Raw genomic sequence first — 19581 nt, forward strand, 5'->3', positions numbered from 1 at the left:
ATCAGGACTGACTTTGTCCTGTGGCAGCCACAGGGTATCTCACCAGCAGGATGCTGGTAGCAGCAGCACTGACCTGTGGCTGCTTGGCTTTGGGAGAGTCTTTCCAATATACGAGACAGGAAACGTCCTTGTGCAATGTGGGGATGTTCAGCATCCTCCAACAGGTCCCCTGGGCAATGCTTTATAAATTCCACCTGTGCTGTCCCTGGGCAGGGAGGAAATGCTCCTCTGGAGTGGGCTGGCATATCAGAGTCCTGGTTCCAGGTGGAGGGAAAAAAGAAGATCTAAGGACAAGAGGAAGCAGAAAACCCTTGGACAGAAACCTCTTGGCAGACTGTGTTTGCCAAACCACTGTTGTCATTTATCCTAGGATAACATCTTAGAAAAAGGAGCTGAATTCCCATCTACGGCTCTATAAGGAAATTATAAAGCAGCTATCTATTTTTTCATTAAAATTAAATAATTGAATCTGTCCAGATTCATGTACTTTCCCCCCGTGAGATATCCAGGAGAATTAAGTTTCAATTGACTTTCCAGACCTTGGTTATCATAGGAAGCTTTTAAAAAATCGGGACATTTGGCAATTTGAAATTCAAATAGGTTTCAGTCAATATGTTTACTATTGCTAGACAGGCATCTTTGTCCCCTGGGTGTTTAATGCCTCAATAAGTAATTGGTCCTTTCATCTTTTATAGGCACAGAGTGAAGAGTTTATGGCTCTTACAATGAATTGTCAATACAAAGGATCTTTGCACCAGTTTTAAATAACCCAGCTCCCAGCTCCATTAAATCCTATTTAAAATTCCCCCATCCCTCCACACACCCACTACTAGCCTTGAAGCACTTCTTCCCCTCCCCTGATATTCAGTGGCATCCTTAAAGTAGCTCTGCTTCACTCCCCAAGCCCAGACACAGGCAAAAAAGGGGGTCAACATAAAGAATAAGAATTTGCCCCCAACAGACTGAAATTCCAAGGATTTCCAGGAAAATTCTTGTTATGCCTTTATCCATTAGGTCTGAAACTCAAAGTAGCCAATGCAGAGCTGTCTAAACTGAAATCAGAATTTCTGTTTTCCATGAAACTGTCACATGATTTTTTGTGTTCAGTTTTTTTTTTTTCCTGTAAGTTAAAATACTTGAGACCAATTTTCAGACCACTGAAACACTGTGTTTCAATCAAGAAAGAAATCTGTCATTGAAATTGGACAACACTTTTATATGTTGTGCACTATATACACATTCATACCAAGTGCAAGTATTAAACCCCAAGAAAATATTTGTTTTTTTTCCTGAACAAAAAACGGTTGTGTTAATTTCCAAGAAATTCAGAACTGAAAGTTACCTCATTTCTTCAAAACAGGCAGTTTCATAATGTGCTTTTCTTTCAACGAGCCAGGATTTTGCCAGAGGAGCTGTTTCCCTTGGCCAGTTTCCAATGAGGCAGGACACCAGGAAAAGCTGTTTTTCTCTGTGGAGCTCTGACTGAGTTACACACTGGCAGCAGAGGTCTGAAGCAGCTCAGGTTTGCACTGAGTTTGTGCCAGCTGCAGGACAGATGTCACCTGTGCTGCTGCAGAGCCACCCTCACCCCTGTGCGGTCACACCGAGCTCACAAGAGCCTTTGTGCAAGGACCAGACTCTGAGAAGCACAGCCAGCCTTCTATATTTTCCTTCTTGAATATGGCACTGCCTGCCACTTGAGGATGTGGAGGAAGCCTAATATCAAAACTTGCATCTGGGTTTTAGGCTGTGAAGAGTTGTGGGATGTGCAGAGTTTGATTTAACTTTCTGTAATGATGGGAATAATTTCTCTTCTTGTGTGCGGTGTTTTGTTTATTTGTTGGGGTTTTTTAAGTCAACCAGCACTAAATATCGTTCTCAGGCTAAGCTTCTAATTCAGTCAGATCTAAAAAGGTTTGGGAAGTTCCATTTCTTGAGGCCTTCAACCCAAAGGGCTGCCACATGATTCTGGTCAGCCAATGCTGCTTCTGAACCACAGAGATTTTTCTCTGACTCAGCACACAAGAAAATATCGAGCCTTTTCACACTGGATCTCCTCCATTACCTCTGTCCTGGCCCTCAAATGGGGATTAGTAGAGAGGCTGTACGGATTGATACCACATCTGGCAAACTGCTTGCAGAAACAGGTTTGTGTTGTGAATGGAGGAATAACTCTGCATTACTTTTCCTTATCAGAATGGCAGCATGTCCTCTTGGCAGTGAGACATCAAATGCATCTACAAGTAGCAGCTATCTTATCCCTTAGTCTGTAAAGCCAGTCAGAATCAGAGCCCAAGCTGATCAGGATGAAAAAAGCCTTCTCTTCAGTTAGTCATTTTTTCAGTCCATGTTTGCTCAGCCCTCAGAGGAATGAATAGACTATAAAACAACTTCCAAAGGAACAGTCCTTGTATCAGCTAAAATATTACAACAAGAAACTTTGCTGGGTATTTTGCCAGTTGTTGAACCTGCTCTGGGACTGTGGCAGCTCTTGGCCTCTGCTGTCTGAGCAGTCACATTGTGTTTATCCTCACGGGCTCCTGCTGCTCGTGGTGCTGCAATTCTGCATCAGCTTCCCGTGGCTTGGCATGAGAAATGTCTTCTCCTAGGATCAGACAAGGCAAAATTAATTAATAGATAAGGGTCCTCACAGTGGAGACTGATTTGCTTTCTTATCCAAAAAGCATTGCAGATTAAAAACTGGAACTGAACAACTCACAGAAAACTGGAACTGCTGGAGAAGTGGGTGCTTTCATCCTTTGCACATTAGGGAGACCCTCACCTGCAATCAGGATTGCAAAATTCCCCAGTCCAGCCTGGCCACTAATCATTCCCTTTGCTTCATTCAAAGGAGCACAAAGGGAAATTTCCTTCCCTGATCAGGAATGTGGAGAAGGCAATCACTGCCATTTGCATGCAATCAGATGTTTGTTCCCAGTGATAGAAGAGCATGAAGACTACTTGAAAAGCACCAAGAAAGTACTATGCCATTTCACTAATTAAACCCAACATTCTGCTCTAAAATTGATGAATAATGACACAACTTGACTCATAATCCCTTTGTCTTTTATTATTTACTCTTTTTAAACAGTGATTTAGGGGAAGGTAGTGCTTTCATTATTCTTGTTAATTACCTCTGTTCTCTACTTCAGCTTGTAGAATGTAATTGCCTGAAACATAAATCTAGTCTTGCCACCTATGGTCACACATCATTAATATTATTCCAGCCATTCCTATAAAATCTTTATAAAACGTAATTTTACCTGCACCACTCAGTGCCAGGTTGTGTTGAAGATGCATTAAGCATTTTCTGAGGACTAAACTTTTCTGTGTATTAAACTTCCCTGTTTGTGCTATGTTTCCCTATGTTCCCTAAGGACAAAAAACCCAAACAGCATTAATTGGTCAGTGACTGTAGATCCAATCCACAGCCCTCCATGAGCCCAAGCCCTGCTAAGTGGCTGCTGCCACTTCTGCACAGGGAAGCAGAGGCAGCTCGATGAGCAATGAGCTCTCCTTCACTCCCCACCCCTGGAAACAATAATTTCATTGCATTCAACAACAATTACTAGGCAAGAGGGTAGCAGACTACTCACTTGAGTGATTATCAAGTTTCTTTCTGTAGGTAATCCCCAAACAAATTATTTTCATCCTCTCTGCACTTGATACCTGAAGTCAGACAAACTGAATTACAGAGAGCAGACACCTTCCAGAGGCTATTTTTCCCCCCCACTGTAATTTTTTAGTATTGCTTATGATTATATAAGGAAAGTATTGCTTATGATTATATAAGGTAAGGAAAAATCTATTAGAAGGAGAGGAAAGGCATTATCCCCAGCTTGTTGTTGACACGATATTAGCTCAGTGTTTGTCAGGTTTCTGGTAGTGAACAAGTTTATACACAGCACTTCATCTCTCCAACAAAACACTTGGCTATATGAACAGCAGTAATATCCCAGCTGAGCCTACTGAGAAACATCTCTATTATCTCTCTCAACGACAAAACCAAGCAAAAAACACCCAATTCATTTATTGCAGATTCATCTACTGCATTATTACCTAAATGTGCATTTGCAGGTACTGGATCAGCTAATGGGAGCCCTTCAGCCAACAACTATTATCAAGTGTATTTCCATTAACTTCCATTCCCCAAAATCATAGAAAGGACAGTCTATAATACACTGCAATTGCATTTACAATTGTTAATTACTGTAAATTCAGTGTTTGAGATAAGAGCATTTGCTCTCTCCAGGTTTTCTACCTGATGGATGGTGGCTATTTCAGCTTTTAGTTGGATTTGCAGCAACGAGGTCCTGCCTGGGGGGTTTCTCCTGCCTTACACCAGTGTGCAAGATCCAAATCAGACCTTCCCAGCACTTTGAAAACTCAAACAGCAATGCAGATCTGAGAGGCATGGGCCAAAGGGAACCAATGGGGTGAAGTCTGATAAATGAAGTCAAGACATTTGTCTGTCTTTTCCTATTCTTTCGTCACCTGCAAGGAAAAATATTTCCTGCCTGAGCGCACCTGGGGTGATGGCATTCTCAATAATGCATTTTATCTGAGGAAAGCTTTGTAATTTGGTTACTTTGGGGGTGGAGGGGGGAGTGGAGAGTGGGGAAGCATGGAACAGGATAAGAAACATCAGTCTTTAAATCAATTTTGTAAATCTATGCCAGATTGGGGCAGGGAGCATGAAAGAAGTAAATCAAAGGCCATACTCACCAACAATTACAGTTCCCAGAATAAGAAGGCAGCTTAATTTTTTTTTTTTTTCCTCAAGGAAACATTTATTTCTTAAAATCAAGTCTATCTGATATAAGCCATAGAGGCAAACAAAGTCCTGGGACTTCTCAATGCAGATGCACTACAGAGGTGCATGTGCCTTCTGGAGATTTCAGGCTCGAAAGGAGTGGATAAATTTCACTCCAGTCCTAATTGAAACTGCTAGAAGTGACTCTCCAGCCTAAAGCAGTAACCCAATAGGGTCAACTCTGAGACATCCAACCCCATTTTAGGCTGGTTTTGTAGGAAATGTTGGCTGGCTTGCTTCTTGGCAGCCTGTTTTTCTACATTTAGGTATCTAAGATGTCTGCTGAAAGCTAAAATTCTGCCCTGGTGGTTGAAGCCCTTCACTTGGGAAGTGCATCCCTGTCTCCTGCCTCCTGACCTCCCCACCAATGCTGCTTTGGAATAGAAGTGTCCAATGGGGATGGTCAGCAAGGAAGGTTTCACCACCAGGGGCTCCTTACAGTCAGACATTGAATATATTTTCATGCCAAGCAGGTCCCTCTGCAAGTGATTTAATTAAAACTTCTGAATTAATAAGCTTATCCTTCATTAGTAGTCAGAGTAATAAAAGCAGCATGGAACTTCTCTTTAATGAAACAAAACATATCTAAAAAGCAAAAAAGAACGTGAAGAAGCAGCTGTAGCTCTGTGAGCTGCTTTTGCTGCCATTAGTGCATTAATAGAATGACTATCAGGCAACTGCTGGGTGTGTTTTAGGGAAGGAAGAAAGGCTGGACAAAGGAATGTGTGTGGAATCAGCTTTGGAGGTTAAAAACACAGGGATGACAGGAGAACACTGAGGTCTGGTGCTGCTCAGTGTTCTTATAAACCAAAGCACCTCAGGAATGCAGAGGTGATTGCTGTAAGGCACCTGATCACTTCCCAGGAGTGCAGTGGAGCAGATTAGCTAAAATCTCTTCTCCCTTTGACTTTGTGAGGAAAAGTCATAAAAACACGGAGATCCCAGTCATGGCAGGTACTGAGGCCAGATCACAAGGCTGTACATCAGGCTCATCTTTAATTCTGGCTGCATCACACACCACTTAATGCCTTTTGTCTTTTCTTAAAGTTTTCTGTTGTTTCATAGTTCTGCCCAAGTTTTACAATCTTCTGTTACAAACCCAATGTGATTGTATCTCTTGCACAGCTGGGGGTTCCTGAAGCCAGATTTCTAAAGAAAATGTGCTTTCTATCCATTGCTTCCATGAGCCTCCCTACTGAGTAGAGTTTATGCTTAGCTACACTAAGGACATAATAAATGCAAAAGAAAAGGAGGCAGAACGAGGATTTAAAGACCTGTATCAAATTTTATCACTGGAAGGTCTGGCAATGAACAAAATCCTATTTTTTTTTTTCCTGTTTAATGCATTTTGGAATTCGTTTTTTTCACAGACACCTCCACATCCACCTAAGGGATATTTTTTGTTTTTATTTCAAGTACCTAAATGGGTGAACTGGTCAGACTCTAATTGTGTCTGAAAGGCTGCAGCTGACACACACTGGAGACTTAATTATGTAGTGTGTGGCTCCATCTGTCAGCTGCAATATTTTTTGTTACCAAGAATCAGGCTGCCATAGAAGATGACTTGACAGATTCAATTTACTTTCACAGGGATAAGAGTTATGTGGGCATTTGAATGATGCTGGAAATGAGAACTGCATTTACACTCCTTGTGTAGAAATTGAAACGCTATTTACAGCAGAGTTTGTCCAAAATATGAAGCCAAGATTGAATGGGTGGCAGTCAATGTGAAGCTGAAAACCAGGAAACAATTAATTAAAATATCATTAAATGGAGGATAGACTTCAACAAAACTGCCTGAGTAAACATGCACCCATGCACAAGCAGAAGAATACTGAAGAGTGCTTTTGTGTTAAGTTACTGTAAACAGCAATTGTACTAAAATTCAAGCACTTCTACAGGAAATTTGAGAGCAAAATGCAAAGATAAGGAAATTCCATTTGGGAGGGAGAGGGGATAAAGTTTTCCCTTAGAATAGAGATTTTTGACCTTTTTCAACCTATTTACTAGAAATATTTTCCTAGGCTGATGCAGGTTACTGTAAAACTCTTTAGACATGATGGCTGTAAGGTTTTCTTTCTGCCTTTGTAGACAGCTCACAGATCATATAGTGAGGTACACATAATTTTTTCATAATTTTTGTTAATACACACCTCTCCCATTTCAGTTTGTGAAGACCAAACAGACAACATGGGAAGCAAAGCAACCAATGATGACATATTTACAAAGAGAAAATACAGAGGAGTGAAAAGAATACTGTAAGGGATTTTGTTATTTGCTCTAAAATGAAGCCTTGTTAATTAGGAAATGCTTTTCACAACTGATTTAATTTGAAATTTGGAGAGGACCCTTTTCATTTGCTTATAGGCTGTCATATATTTCAACTGATGAACAACAACATTATTTTTAGCAAGCTATACATTCATCACAGAGAGATGCATCTGGCAGTCTAACCTGCCATTAAGTCAGTAGGCAATGAACAGTTTTGAAAAACTCCCTAATTTATCAGCTCTTGAATTCAACGGTTGCCCAATTACCCCTAAAATTGTTATAATCTTAGTTTTAGGTGAAAAGCTTTTATTGAAAATTTACTAGTTATCTTCCATAAATGTTAGTCATAAACAACACCACTAAATCATAAAAAATATAACAGCTTGTGATTAATCTGGAAGGAGACTTGTATTCAGTTCTAAATGTTCTCTCACCCCAGCACCCGACAAGGACTGATAAATTGAATTAGCTTACTTGGTGTGAGGTTTGCTGTGAGTTTGCTTGCAAACCTCCCTGGAATTTCTATTTTAGCATCCTGGCAGAAGTGTGAAAATTCAAACTCCAAACCAGGTTTTCTGAAAATGGGTGAGGATCTTACAGAATCCTCTATCTGCACTCTCCTGAACATGCCTCTAACATTCATTTTGGACTCTGTGTCTGTGCAGGTTTTACTTCCCAAAGGCCAAAGTAACCCGAGGCCAAGCAAACCATGATTTCTCCATAACTCATCCTGCATCAAGCCCACCCTTTCTGATCAAACTGAGCCCTTACCCTACTCTGTGTTTAGGTTTTCAGTGTGAGCTACAGCCATGAAACAAACTGGAGACACGAGCACAAGGGGTGGGCACAAGGACAATGTTCTGGGCTGGTGACAGCTGCAGCTCAGAGCCAGGATGAGTAAAACCAGGACTTTATGGACTCCACCAAGCATATGTGGATGCATTTTCCACACTAATTTGTGCTTTGCAGCTACTGAAATACATCCCTTCCTCTGCAACGATTCATTCACATCCACTCCCCGTTTGACAAACTGTAACTGAGCTGGAGCTGAGCAAGAACTAATTCTGGTTAATGAGAATTCACTAAACACTGGCTGGAATATTGCTCTTGTTTGCAGCCTAACTTGAGAGCTGCTGGAGGAAACCTAACCCATAAAACCAGGGCACCAGTGCTGCAGGCTAAGGAAGGAATGGCTGAAGGGAGGATGCTGTTGGAGCAGCTGCAGAGATCTGCTCTCCAGGGGCCCTGGCAGGGAGGTGCCCAGAGGGACAGAGCTCAGGGGGCTGCCCCAGGCCCTGGGCTGCTCCCAGCTCCCTCCTGGCAGCCTCTGAGCTGTGCTGGGGACGAGCCATTCCCTGCCAGCTGACAGAGCCAGCCTGTGAACTGACTCCTGCCAGCTGGCTGCAGCCCTGGGATGAAGGTGCTTTTTATTTCATCCCCATATTTATCTTCTCAAACGCCTCCCCTTTGCCTCCTTGCCAGCAGAACCCCCCTGAGGAACCCCAGGGCTGGGGGGACAGAGCAGTGGGGGATGCTGGAGCATCCCAATGGAAAAGTGGCACCTGCTCTGCAGAGTTTTGTTTTGCAGCCACACGGGCACCTTGGTACCTTCCACATGCAGATAATGTTCCTCACTTCCCAAACGTGCAAATCAAGCAGAAAAAACCTCCAGACCTTTCAATTAAATCCCATCTAACTGACACCACAGGAGGCTTTTGACCAAGGCAGAGAACTGAGATATGTTTCACCTCAGTAAAATGGGTAAATAGTTTCTGCTGCACACCAGAAAAATGTAGACGACATACAAACTTTAAACAGCCATTTGGCATTAAATACTTGTAAAAGCCTTTTTTCCATAGATTAATATCTCACATTTATCTGCACTATACATTTTGGAGACATGGTGAAAATTGCTTATTTCTAATAAAATTCAGCAACAGTACCCTGAGGAAAAATTACTGTGTTATGAGATATTTTCCCCCTCTACCACAGCCAATTTAGTTTTCATTTAAAATTCAATAACTGCATCATACTCAGAATCTTCCATGACTGTCATAATGACTTTGAACAAAAAGTGTGCTGTAAACAAGGAAGATTAGAAAGACATTATTGAGGTAATTTCTCCCCAAGTTTCTCTCACGCAGTCAGGGATGCAGAAAACGGATGCAACAGTTAGTGGGGATATGATTTAGAAATAAGTAGGAGAAAGTAAGCACTTTGTTCTGCAGATACTTTGGTAATAAAAGCATTACTGGCCCCATTTTATTTGAGATATATTTTACTGCTAGATGGAAGGAAACACTTTGTTGTTTTCTCACTGAAATGTTGATGTAAGTGAAGAAGACAAACAGTATAACATCCTTAGGAAAATGCTGCCTACTTGCTGTAGCATCTTCTTTCCTTGTTTCTCCATAAGGGGCTCTGACAGCAGCACTGGGATGGATCTGCTGGGCAGGGGCTGCTGCTCCAGCCTCTCCATCCTGCACCCTGCTGCTCTGTCAGTAGCACCATTTCAGGAGAAAGGGCAGAAGGAAAAGAATCTTTTCCTTTCCTCTTTGCCTGGTGAGTGGCTTGTACAGTCCCCTTACATTTTTAAGAACCTGCTCTTCCCTGCTCTCTCCAGGGGTGCACAAAAAAGACACCCAAGTAGCTGCCTACTCCCCAGAGAAGGACTGAGTGCTCTTATCTAACAGAAGCATGCAAAGTCAATTAAAAAAAAAAATCTGGTCAGATTCTTTGCCTCTTGACTAATCTAATCAATGGATTTTAAAATGCTGATAGCAAATTTCTGGGGCTTGCCAGGTAATTAAACCAGAGGAGGTCTCTGTAGGCCAAACTCTGATCACATTTATACCAGACAGTCTTGCTGGTGTTCTACAGACACAGGATCATGTTAACAACATTGACTTTCTCCCCTTTTCATTCATCAACATTTATATCCCAGGAACTGATAGGCCATCTGCAACCAGAGGAAGCTTTTACATAGCTATGGCATAGATGTTTTATAAAGCCCAGGAATCTTTGGACAAATTGACTATGAAGAGCAAACAAAAGTTTCAAAAGTAAAATAAACTCCTGTAAGTGAGCAAGAAAGTCGTGGTGTGCTCTCTGCCACACACAGAGTAAGAACCAGCCTCATTGCACAGGGCTGTCCTCAAAAGATAACTGACTATATGGATTTTCTACATCTCTGTGGTGGGGTGGTCTCTATCAGTCACAAAGAATTGGGTGCTCTGGTTCACTCTCTGTTCAGGGCTGGATCTGTGTTTTGAGAAAGGTAAAAAACAAAAGGATGGATTCTGCTTCATCCTTATGCCCTGCTTTTGTGCAAGAGCAAAACAATTGTGTGGGTACTTTCCTACAGCCTGGCCACGCCACGCTGATTCAACAGTTGGGATTATGAGATAAAAGGATGCTGTTCAGACTGATTAATCAAACCCCCTTATGCTTGCCAAAGCCTAATTATTCTTTGATCTACATTAATGACTTCAGAAAGCATAGCACACCTGGTGGGAGTTCTCAATGGGGAGCATTTTAGACTAAAAGGAAAACTCCTCCCTGTGTCACAAAAACCTAATTTGCTTATATCAGTAGAATCAATTGTTTTATACAGAACTGTGTCTCCCACAGGTGCTGTTGGTTGTGTGGGAAGATAACTTAGGCAGCTTTTACTTCTATTTTATCAAAATGGTATTGTTTGACAAATAGCAAACTCCATCTCAGGGTGACTTGAAAAACCACATTGTTATCACAAACTATGGCTATCTGCAGCTTTTTATTGAACAACCAGGCTGTAACTCACATGAGCACAGGGGTCTTATCTCATGGTTTCTGCATTCTCTGGGAGATGAGTGAGTGGCTCATACCCCAATTTAAAACTCAGCAAGAGATTAATTTACAATCCAGATCCAGAAGTATTCACATGGATAAGGATGACACAGCATCAAAAAAGGAAAAAAAATCATATTTCTGAATAAAGCAATTCACCCCAGCTCTACTTGATTTAAAAAAAAATCCCAACGCTGAGACAAGTGAAATGTTGAAAGCATAAGGTCTGTGCTTGTGCACAGGGAATTTACTGCATCAAACAGCTCTTTATGATCATCAAACAGAAACATCTGAACATGACAGAGTTTTCTCTGGCAAATCTACCTGGAACTGAAATTTTAAGATTGGCATGAGTGACAGACAAACAAAGAGGTGTAGGTGAGCACCACAGACAATAATAGAACAAAGGCTTAAAGAACAGCATTTGCAACCAGAACAAGTCATGATAAACTGATAATGCCCACAGGGATCTTGTTTTGGTCTCCTCTATGCTGTTGAGGATAACCTTGGGAAGAAGATATAATTTCCTTTAGAAGGAATATTTGCTCAAATCCCAAAGCCAGGAGTACAGTTTCCTGAGCTTTTGTGGATGAGACCACCTTGACGACCCTCTACATTTTGAGAAGCTGATACTCCTTACAGAAAAATTTAACAAAGGAAACAAAGAACAACGTTTTCACATCAGAGAGAAGGGCATCAAAACAGGTGTTGTCTATGCAGAACTCAGAGGAAGCAAAGAAACCAACAATCTGGTGTTTCTCTGGGTGTATGAATATTTGAGAAGCCTGGAATAAATCAGTGCTGGAGTTTTGCAACAAGATGACAGGCAGGAGTTGTGTTTGCCAGATAATCTTGGAATGTATCAATTTCACAGCATCACAGGGAGAAGAGGAGCAAATCTGCATGGCACCAACAGTCTGCCAAACCAGAACATATCCCCCAAGGCTCCTGCACCTTATTTTAGGCCCTTTGAATTTTAATGCCCTGGGCACAACCTGTTCAAGGTACCCGTGGGCCAAACTCTGCGGCTGTAGGGCAGCTCATGGCTGGGAGAAAACAGCACCTGGGAGAGATGTTTGTTATAAACCAGCCCTTTCCATCCACAGCCAGCAGGTTTCTAAGGACCTGCACAAACCATACTGCATGGAACTGCCAGGAGCCTCACCCTGCCAGCCCAGTTCAGGGACCAGGGCTTTAGCTGGTCTCCATCTGTCAACAGGACTTCACTTGCAAGAGCAGACATTCCTGCCCTGTTATGTTTGCTCTGTACTATCATTTTCTTCTCATCAAGAAACAAACTCAATTATACTTTTCTCTGCTCCAGGCATAACTAATCAGCAGGCAACTCCCTCAGTAAGCCCAGCCATTTCAAACACCTCCTCACACACAGATATCTCAAATAAGAAGTGTTACTTCTATACCCCTGAAGGCGTGCAGGCACAGTCATTAATCTTTCTTTCATCTCACAGAATGCTAATAAAACAATCACCTCCCTATTTCTGAATTGGGTAGGTCCTAATTAACATGCTAATTGGGCAGATCTTCCCTAACGACTCCCAAACCTCAGCAGTAATATGTTATTTAGATAGAAAAGAGTTATCTAAAAGATAGGTAGAATTAAAAAACTGGTGAGACAGAGCAGAGTTTGGATAGGCAAAATACTGAAATAGATATTTCTGCTGTGAAGATTAAAATTCTCCACCTCTCTATGCTACAGATCACAGATCCAGCACCTTGCAACGTCAGGAGCAAGAATTATTTTGGAGGTAATATACAGCTGTAATAAAGAATATTATTCATGCACAGAGAAGAACCATATGGATAACAGCGATGTTTTAAAATATATTATTAAATTTGTTCATTTTAATATCTAAATAAATATAGCTTTTATTATCTGACACATAAATGTACAAGTTGCTTTGCAAGCCCAGTAATGCCAGCAGCTCTGGCACTTTGTATTCATGAGCAACTTCAAGGTGGATAGTTCAAGTCTTAGTGGAATTAGTCCACTGGGGCTGGTATTGTGTTTATTCAGTTAGAGGCTCAATATAATCAAATTTCTCAAAGACAGCATTTGCTCTCTTCAGAAAATAGGACTCAATAATAATTTAAATCCCCCGTTAAGCTAAAATGAAAATATTGGCAGATGCCATAAAAGTAATTGTTCTGAAGTTTTCTTTCATGCACACCTCGTAGGTAAAAGCTGAGTTCTTCCAGGAAGAAATTAGGTTTGAACCTTAGAAAAGTAAGTCTTTGATGTGTATTGCTTGAAACATCCACTGCAGGAGTCCCTGCAAACCTGGCCTTGCCCTGCTGCAGCTGTGCATGTGCAGCTCCAGTGAGCACCAAAATGCTCTGAAAAGCAGAATTTCTGTACATGCCACATGTGCAGCCAGGAGAGCCTCACACCCCGGGCCAGGCAACTGAGACAAACCTGAAACTTGGGCCCTAAACTGGAAAACCTCAGAGGAAAAACAGATTTTTTTTTTTTCCTTGTGCTTTTGGAGCACCAAAAATAAGAAATACTGGCACTGGGACACCACAGTGTTATTTTGTATAACTTTCTGGACTTTAGCTCCATTTAAAAAGCCATGAAAAGCAGTCAAAACATTTCACTGAGATATTTTGTTTGCTCATGCAGAACAGTTTTTCATTGAAAGGTTTTTTACAAACTGCCAAAAGCTAAAATGAAATGTTTTTGTCTTGTGTTCCGCTATTCTTTCCAGTTTTGATTTTTACTACTCTTGTTCATAAAACCAAGATTTTTTCCTCTCCCCCTCCTCATTTTACAATGTCTAAAAGTAAAAAATAATATCTCCAACTATTCATATGTTTTTCTTGCATATGAGATAGGGACAGGCAATGTAATTCTCATTACCCATGGCAGGTACAGACCAAAAAAAAATGAGTACAGCTGAGCTTTTAAGAGTTCAGGTCCTGTTTTTCATCATTGCAAATCTCCTCTCACTTCTGAAGGCCCATTTGATAGAGAATTTGCTGGTTTCATTTACTGGCAACTGCAGTACAAACAGTGGCTTTAGATGTATCATCAAAAGCCCTGTTAGGGGGTCAACACCCTGCTCCACTAAAGTCAACAAAACACTGATTTAAGCAAAGCCCCTGAGCCCCTCTGGCACCTCACTGCTGCTCTTGCCTCCACATGAGGCAGTTTATAACATACATTTAGATAAAATACAGAACAAGAGGCATCAGTCTGCACAGATAAGACAGCCTCAGTAATATAAAATAGAGCCTAAAAGAAATCTATCCCCTTTTTATGCATGCAGTACTGAAGTGCACAGGATCACAAAGACACATCACTTTTCATATCCATTGGTTTGAACAATATCAGGTGTTTTTTTAGGAGCTGCTGACAGAAAACAACATTACAATGGAATTACTGCAGAGTGTCTGGGGCTCACCTGTGTTTCTTGTTGGTGAGATGTGGGATCAGGGGGCTTGGGACAACACTGCTGAGTTCCAGACCAGGCTTTCATTCCACAGCAAGCTCTTATGGAGCATTCTCAGCCCTGCCTGATCAATGTCTGAGCACCCAGAACTCTTTGACAGCACCACTAAAAAGCACCTGTTTATGGTGTCTTCATTCACCAGCAGATAAGGGGCCTGCCACTGATGGCAATCCCCAATGGTATTTACAATAAAATAACTCTTCTGCCTGGTTGAATTTATAAAGCTGACTCATGATCCACAACAGCAATCAGACATTGGATATTTTGCCATGTGAAAAGGGACAGCTTTCTACCTGTATTTATTTATCTAAAAATACCTGTAAATGCATAGATATACTTTTTTTTTCCCTGCTTTAGAACCTCTTCAGAAGACAGCATCAGTATTTCTGTGCACCACACTATGGCAACGTGCTGCAAAAGCTGGGCTTGAAGGAAAGGCAGTCATGGAAAAAGGCTCTCAGACAGAGGCTCAAAAATAATGTAGCCAAAGAGCTTTAGGGTGAGGTATCTTGTAGGGTGTGTTTTTCTGTCAGAAACACATTTCCCTCAGCTGCATTCACATCTTCTGCACACTCACATCATGGTTCAGTGATATAATTTATCCATCTTAGACCAAACCTGCTGCAGCTGTTAGACACAGAGCACTGACCCACTATGAATTGGCTCCGCTGATTCAAATTTTTCAGAGTTGACAGGTTCAGTTTTCACTGTCAGGATCATGTACCAGCTGTCTGAAGCACTTTAACATTTTCTGAGATCCTGTATCCTCTTCAGCTATCAGAAAATAAACAGAAGCTCCTTGTTTTATGTTTTACCTAATCCACTAGAGATGCAATTGCATGCTTGATCTGGTTCCAATCCCTGTGGCTAGATGGTCCCACAGGAGCATGAATTTGGTCTAAAGACTGGAGAATGACCCCCTCAGCCTCTGCTGGAAAGGTTCCAGGATGTATTGCCCCAGGGCAAAGCCTCTGGTCTAAGCAGGGGGCCAGGGGAGTGCTCAGGGTGCAGCAAAAGCCCCTCTTTGAGATGTGGAGCCAAAATCACCGTGAACAGATCTGACCTGAAACCCAAAGCTGCTGCAGGATTTCCTAAGGTTGGACCAGTTACATAAATACACTTGAGGTAATGTGGACTGTGAAGCTGTTGAAGGGCTCTTTTTGAAAACATAGTCTTTTGCTCTTTGTTTCAGAATTGCTTTTCTCCCTTTTGTCTTCTTTTGGTGTTTTTCAGAAACCAGCTTTAACAGAAAGAACATTCAGCTGCCTGGAAAGAACAAAACAAAGAGAGGAAACTTTTGATTTATAACCTTTTCTAAACAACAAAAAACCCCATGTAAAACATCCCCTGATGAGACCTGGGTCATGATGCCACCCCTGCTCAACTGAAGGTGAAATGGTTCTAAGTGAGCTCAAAGAGAACTCAAAAGAGAACAGACTGTTGAGCCAGCTGAGGGTCTAACCTAGGTCTTTCTGAGATGACCTGTTTATTGAAGTTGCTGTGTGGAGTGTAATAGATCAGTGGGTTTTGAAAATTCACTAAAGGATGCGTGGGCTGAAAGCATCACGGCTATGTAACTGGAAATTTTCTTTCTAAAGAGTGAAATATGCAGATTTTGCTCATTGCTTCTACATAAGCGAGTGACCAAATGAAAAGAAAACTGATCAAGAAAAATGTATGCATAATAAAAATGTGTACATGCTTCATCTAAAATTCATTGCCTCCAAAGCCTCACCATATAATTACTTAATCTTGAGCAGCTGCATGCACAATAAAATTTGCTTGCACTAGGTCTGAACAGAATTAATTCTTCCTGAGGATTGTAACATAACCAATACCCTCCAACTGTTCAGCAAGAGGCAACTGAAAGCGCCATTGAAGTAACTTGAATCAAAAAGAACCTGCTCAAACCAGATTGATTCTGAGCTGACATTTGCTGGGTTTAATCATGTACTTCATTGTATAGCAGCAAGAGCCTGAAGAAAAAACAGAGCTACTGCACACAGAAGTTTATTAATGAATCAGATCTGATCCCTGCCTTGCTCTGCTCAACAAACATGAGAGGCTTTATGTCACAGCTGAAATATTTCATTCCTGCTGTGAGCTCAGGAAATTTGGGCCCTAGGCAGGAGATTTTAGACATTGTGCCTATTGCCATGTCTTAGTTTCCTTAGGTTCCCAGAAACGCTGCAGGCTGGAGTCTGAGGAAGGGTTTGGGGCATGGTGCCTCGGTGTGGAAGGAAAGGGAGAGCCTCAGTAATCTTGTTTGAGCAGAACTTGAAAGGAAAGATTCTCTCCACCCTGCCCTTTCAATAAAATCACTCCTGTGCTGACAGCAGGATTTGTTTCAACGTGCCTCATCTTTAAAATATCTGTTCCCATCAAATTCCCTTGAAAAATGTTTATTACTGGGTCACTTGCCTTGAGATGGGAGCTGCAGGCAGTGAAGTGACCAGGCTGATTGCTGTCCTGGAGCACTGCTGTCCTTCAGCTGTGTCCTCACCAGCCCTCCTGCACTGCTGCTGCTGTCAGGAATTCTCTGATTGCCAGTGAATTATTCTAACAGCCCTGTGCTTGCTGCCTGTCCAAACCACACAGGAGGTGACTGACCTGGTTACACTGGAGTTAAGAGAACATCTCCCACTGACTGGACCAGACCCCAGGCAGGTGTACAGAAAATTCAAAGTCCCAGTCTCGTCAGCTTAAAAGTTTAAATCTGTGAATTTAAAAATTTACTCCAGTAAGAGGAGCTGCTTGACAGAGATTCAGCTCCTACAGTGAGCAAGGGACTGAGGGATGTCCTGAATTTATCAGGGGTAGCTCTTCCTCACAGAACCAGGCTGCCCACTGCCATGCTCAGCTGTGAAATAAAAGAAGTTCTACACTAATCACAGGACCAAAAACTGCCTTTCCCCTCCCCAAAGTCCAAATGAGATCAAAATGCTTGGGATGACAGCTGACAACAGCCATAGCCAGACAAGGAGGGTAGTGGCCTGTGTAGTTTTGTAATTAAGCTAGGTTTGCAAAGTTTTTATTTTGGAGGAAAAAAAAACCTCATCAGGATATCTTAAAATTGGAAATGAAACTAAATGAATGCCACTACTTTTATTCTGGCAGCTGAATTCCAGTAATGCTTAGCAATTGCTGTGTTTGTAATGTAAATTTACTACTGTCGCTGCACTGAAATAGATTTCTTCTTTTTCCCTACTCATCAAAGTAAAAAATTTGCTCCAGCTGCTGCTGCTGAAGAACTTGGAGAACATTACCCAGACTATCAGTATTCAGCACACACTGCCAGGTGCACAAATAACTCACTAGAATCTCTCTCAACCTAGTTAATTGAATCATGCCTTGATTAGGTTCAATAGACAATACAAAATATTTTCCAAGTTTGAAAATTTGACCTACCTTGGATGAGTAAAGAGTGATAATGGACACGTCCACAAGAAAAATCAGCTTTTCCTGTCTCATCTAAATCCATGTTCAATTTTCTGAGCTCTCTGGTTTTAATTTGCTTCCTTCTTCCTGTTTCTGCTAGTGCTGGAAGACAAATGAGCTACCAGGTATCACAAAAGGTCAAAAGACAGAGCAAAAGAAATTTCAGCATAGCTAGATTTTCTCATCCATTGCACGATTCTGCTGCACACAGATGGGATTTCTGCTCTGGCTGTGCTCTCACCCAGGGCTGCCACAGCTCCATTTGGCAGAGGAGAAGGGATACTGAGGAAGGTTTGAGCTCTGGTCCATCCAGCTGAGTGCCCTGCCTCCCCCAGGAGAGCACCAAGGACTCCTCCAGGCTGCAGTGTCTCAGCCTACAAAACAATTCTGTGGCTTAGAATAAGCACAGGTGCCCCCAAAGACAGGGAAAGATGTTGGTTTGCCTGCTGAATTCACCTGGAATAGAAGAAATTGCAAGGGAAATGAGGGAAAGTTACAGGTGAGAGGACCTTTGCTGCTGTGCAGAAAAGCCAGACCTTTTCTTAATGGAAACCCCCCTTTTTAATGGAAGCAGAGAATCTTGTGCTCCTAATTGTCCAAAGGGTTTGTGTATTTGCCAGAAGTAGCATGGAAATCAGCTGTGCCAGAAGAACACACTCTCCTGCTGTGTCTCCTGCTTTTCTTTTGCCTCAGCTGACAATTCCCAAACTCCCTGTCTGCCATGCTGGGCTGTCCCAGATCTCTCCCAGCCCAAATCCTGGGATTTAGTCCCATCTCCAGCACAGCCACAACACCGAGCCACTGAAGGGAGACCTGCAGAACCCCTGCAATCACAGCCAGAGCTGGGAGTCTGAGAAGCATTGCCTGGAAAGGAGCAGAAGGTACCAGGGCACAGAGCAGGGTGCTCTGTCAGCACCTCAGCACCGACAACTTTCCAATTTCTTGGTGACCTGGCACCTAACAATGGGGATGAAGGCACCTGGAGACCCCTGTGAGGGTTGGTTTTGGGCCAACACTGGCATTTGCTGCTGGCTTTGTGCTCAGGTTTGACCTTTCAGACCTATCACCACTGCGTATTTTCCCACCTATCACCCCCTGCCCCTTTTCTGGATTGCAACAGGACAAGAGTCACAGTGGCTGTAAATCACAGCACACCTCCAGCAGAACTCACAGGGCTCTGCACAACCAATCTCTCATTCAGAAGGGCCCACAGATTTTATTATTTTGTGAAATATTAGGCATTACATATCAGGGATGAATTTGGGTAATTCTGACAGAGTTGAAGTTCCATTCATTAGCATCTGTATAATATTTTCAATTTCCTTGTTTATTGAAAATGGGGATTTCCTACATATTCACCAAGGGTATTTTCTAAATAGACATCAGCCTCAAATAACTGGCAATCCACTCAAACTCTATTTAATAAGCTCTGGAGTAGAGCTTTCTCTTCCAAATCTTGTTCTGTTTTGGGCAAACTTCAGTGAAGAACAGGCCAGCTCTTAGCATCTAGCTTTGTTGTGTTAACAGCCATGTGGAAAAAGAAAAGGCCCATCCCATAAAAAACAAAATACAAATCAAGAATTAAGAGCTTTCAGCTGCATTCAGTTGTCAAACAGGCTCTGGAGTATTAACAGATGGAAACAGTACATATTTTGGTGTGATAAACACAGAAAGAGAAGAGTGATGGTGCAGAATTAAGCATCAGATTCTGAATTAAATCCAGGTTTTATCTGCTTGACAGAGGAGTGCTTTATTACAGCA

The sequence above is a fragment of the Vidua chalybeata genome, chromosome 18 (assembly GCF_026979565.1).
Source record: "Vidua chalybeata isolate OUT-0048 chromosome 18, bVidCha1 merged haplotype, whole genome shotgun sequence".
Classification (NCBI taxonomy): domain Eukaryota; kingdom Metazoa; phylum Chordata; class Aves; order Passeriformes; family Viduidae; genus Vidua; species Vidua chalybeata.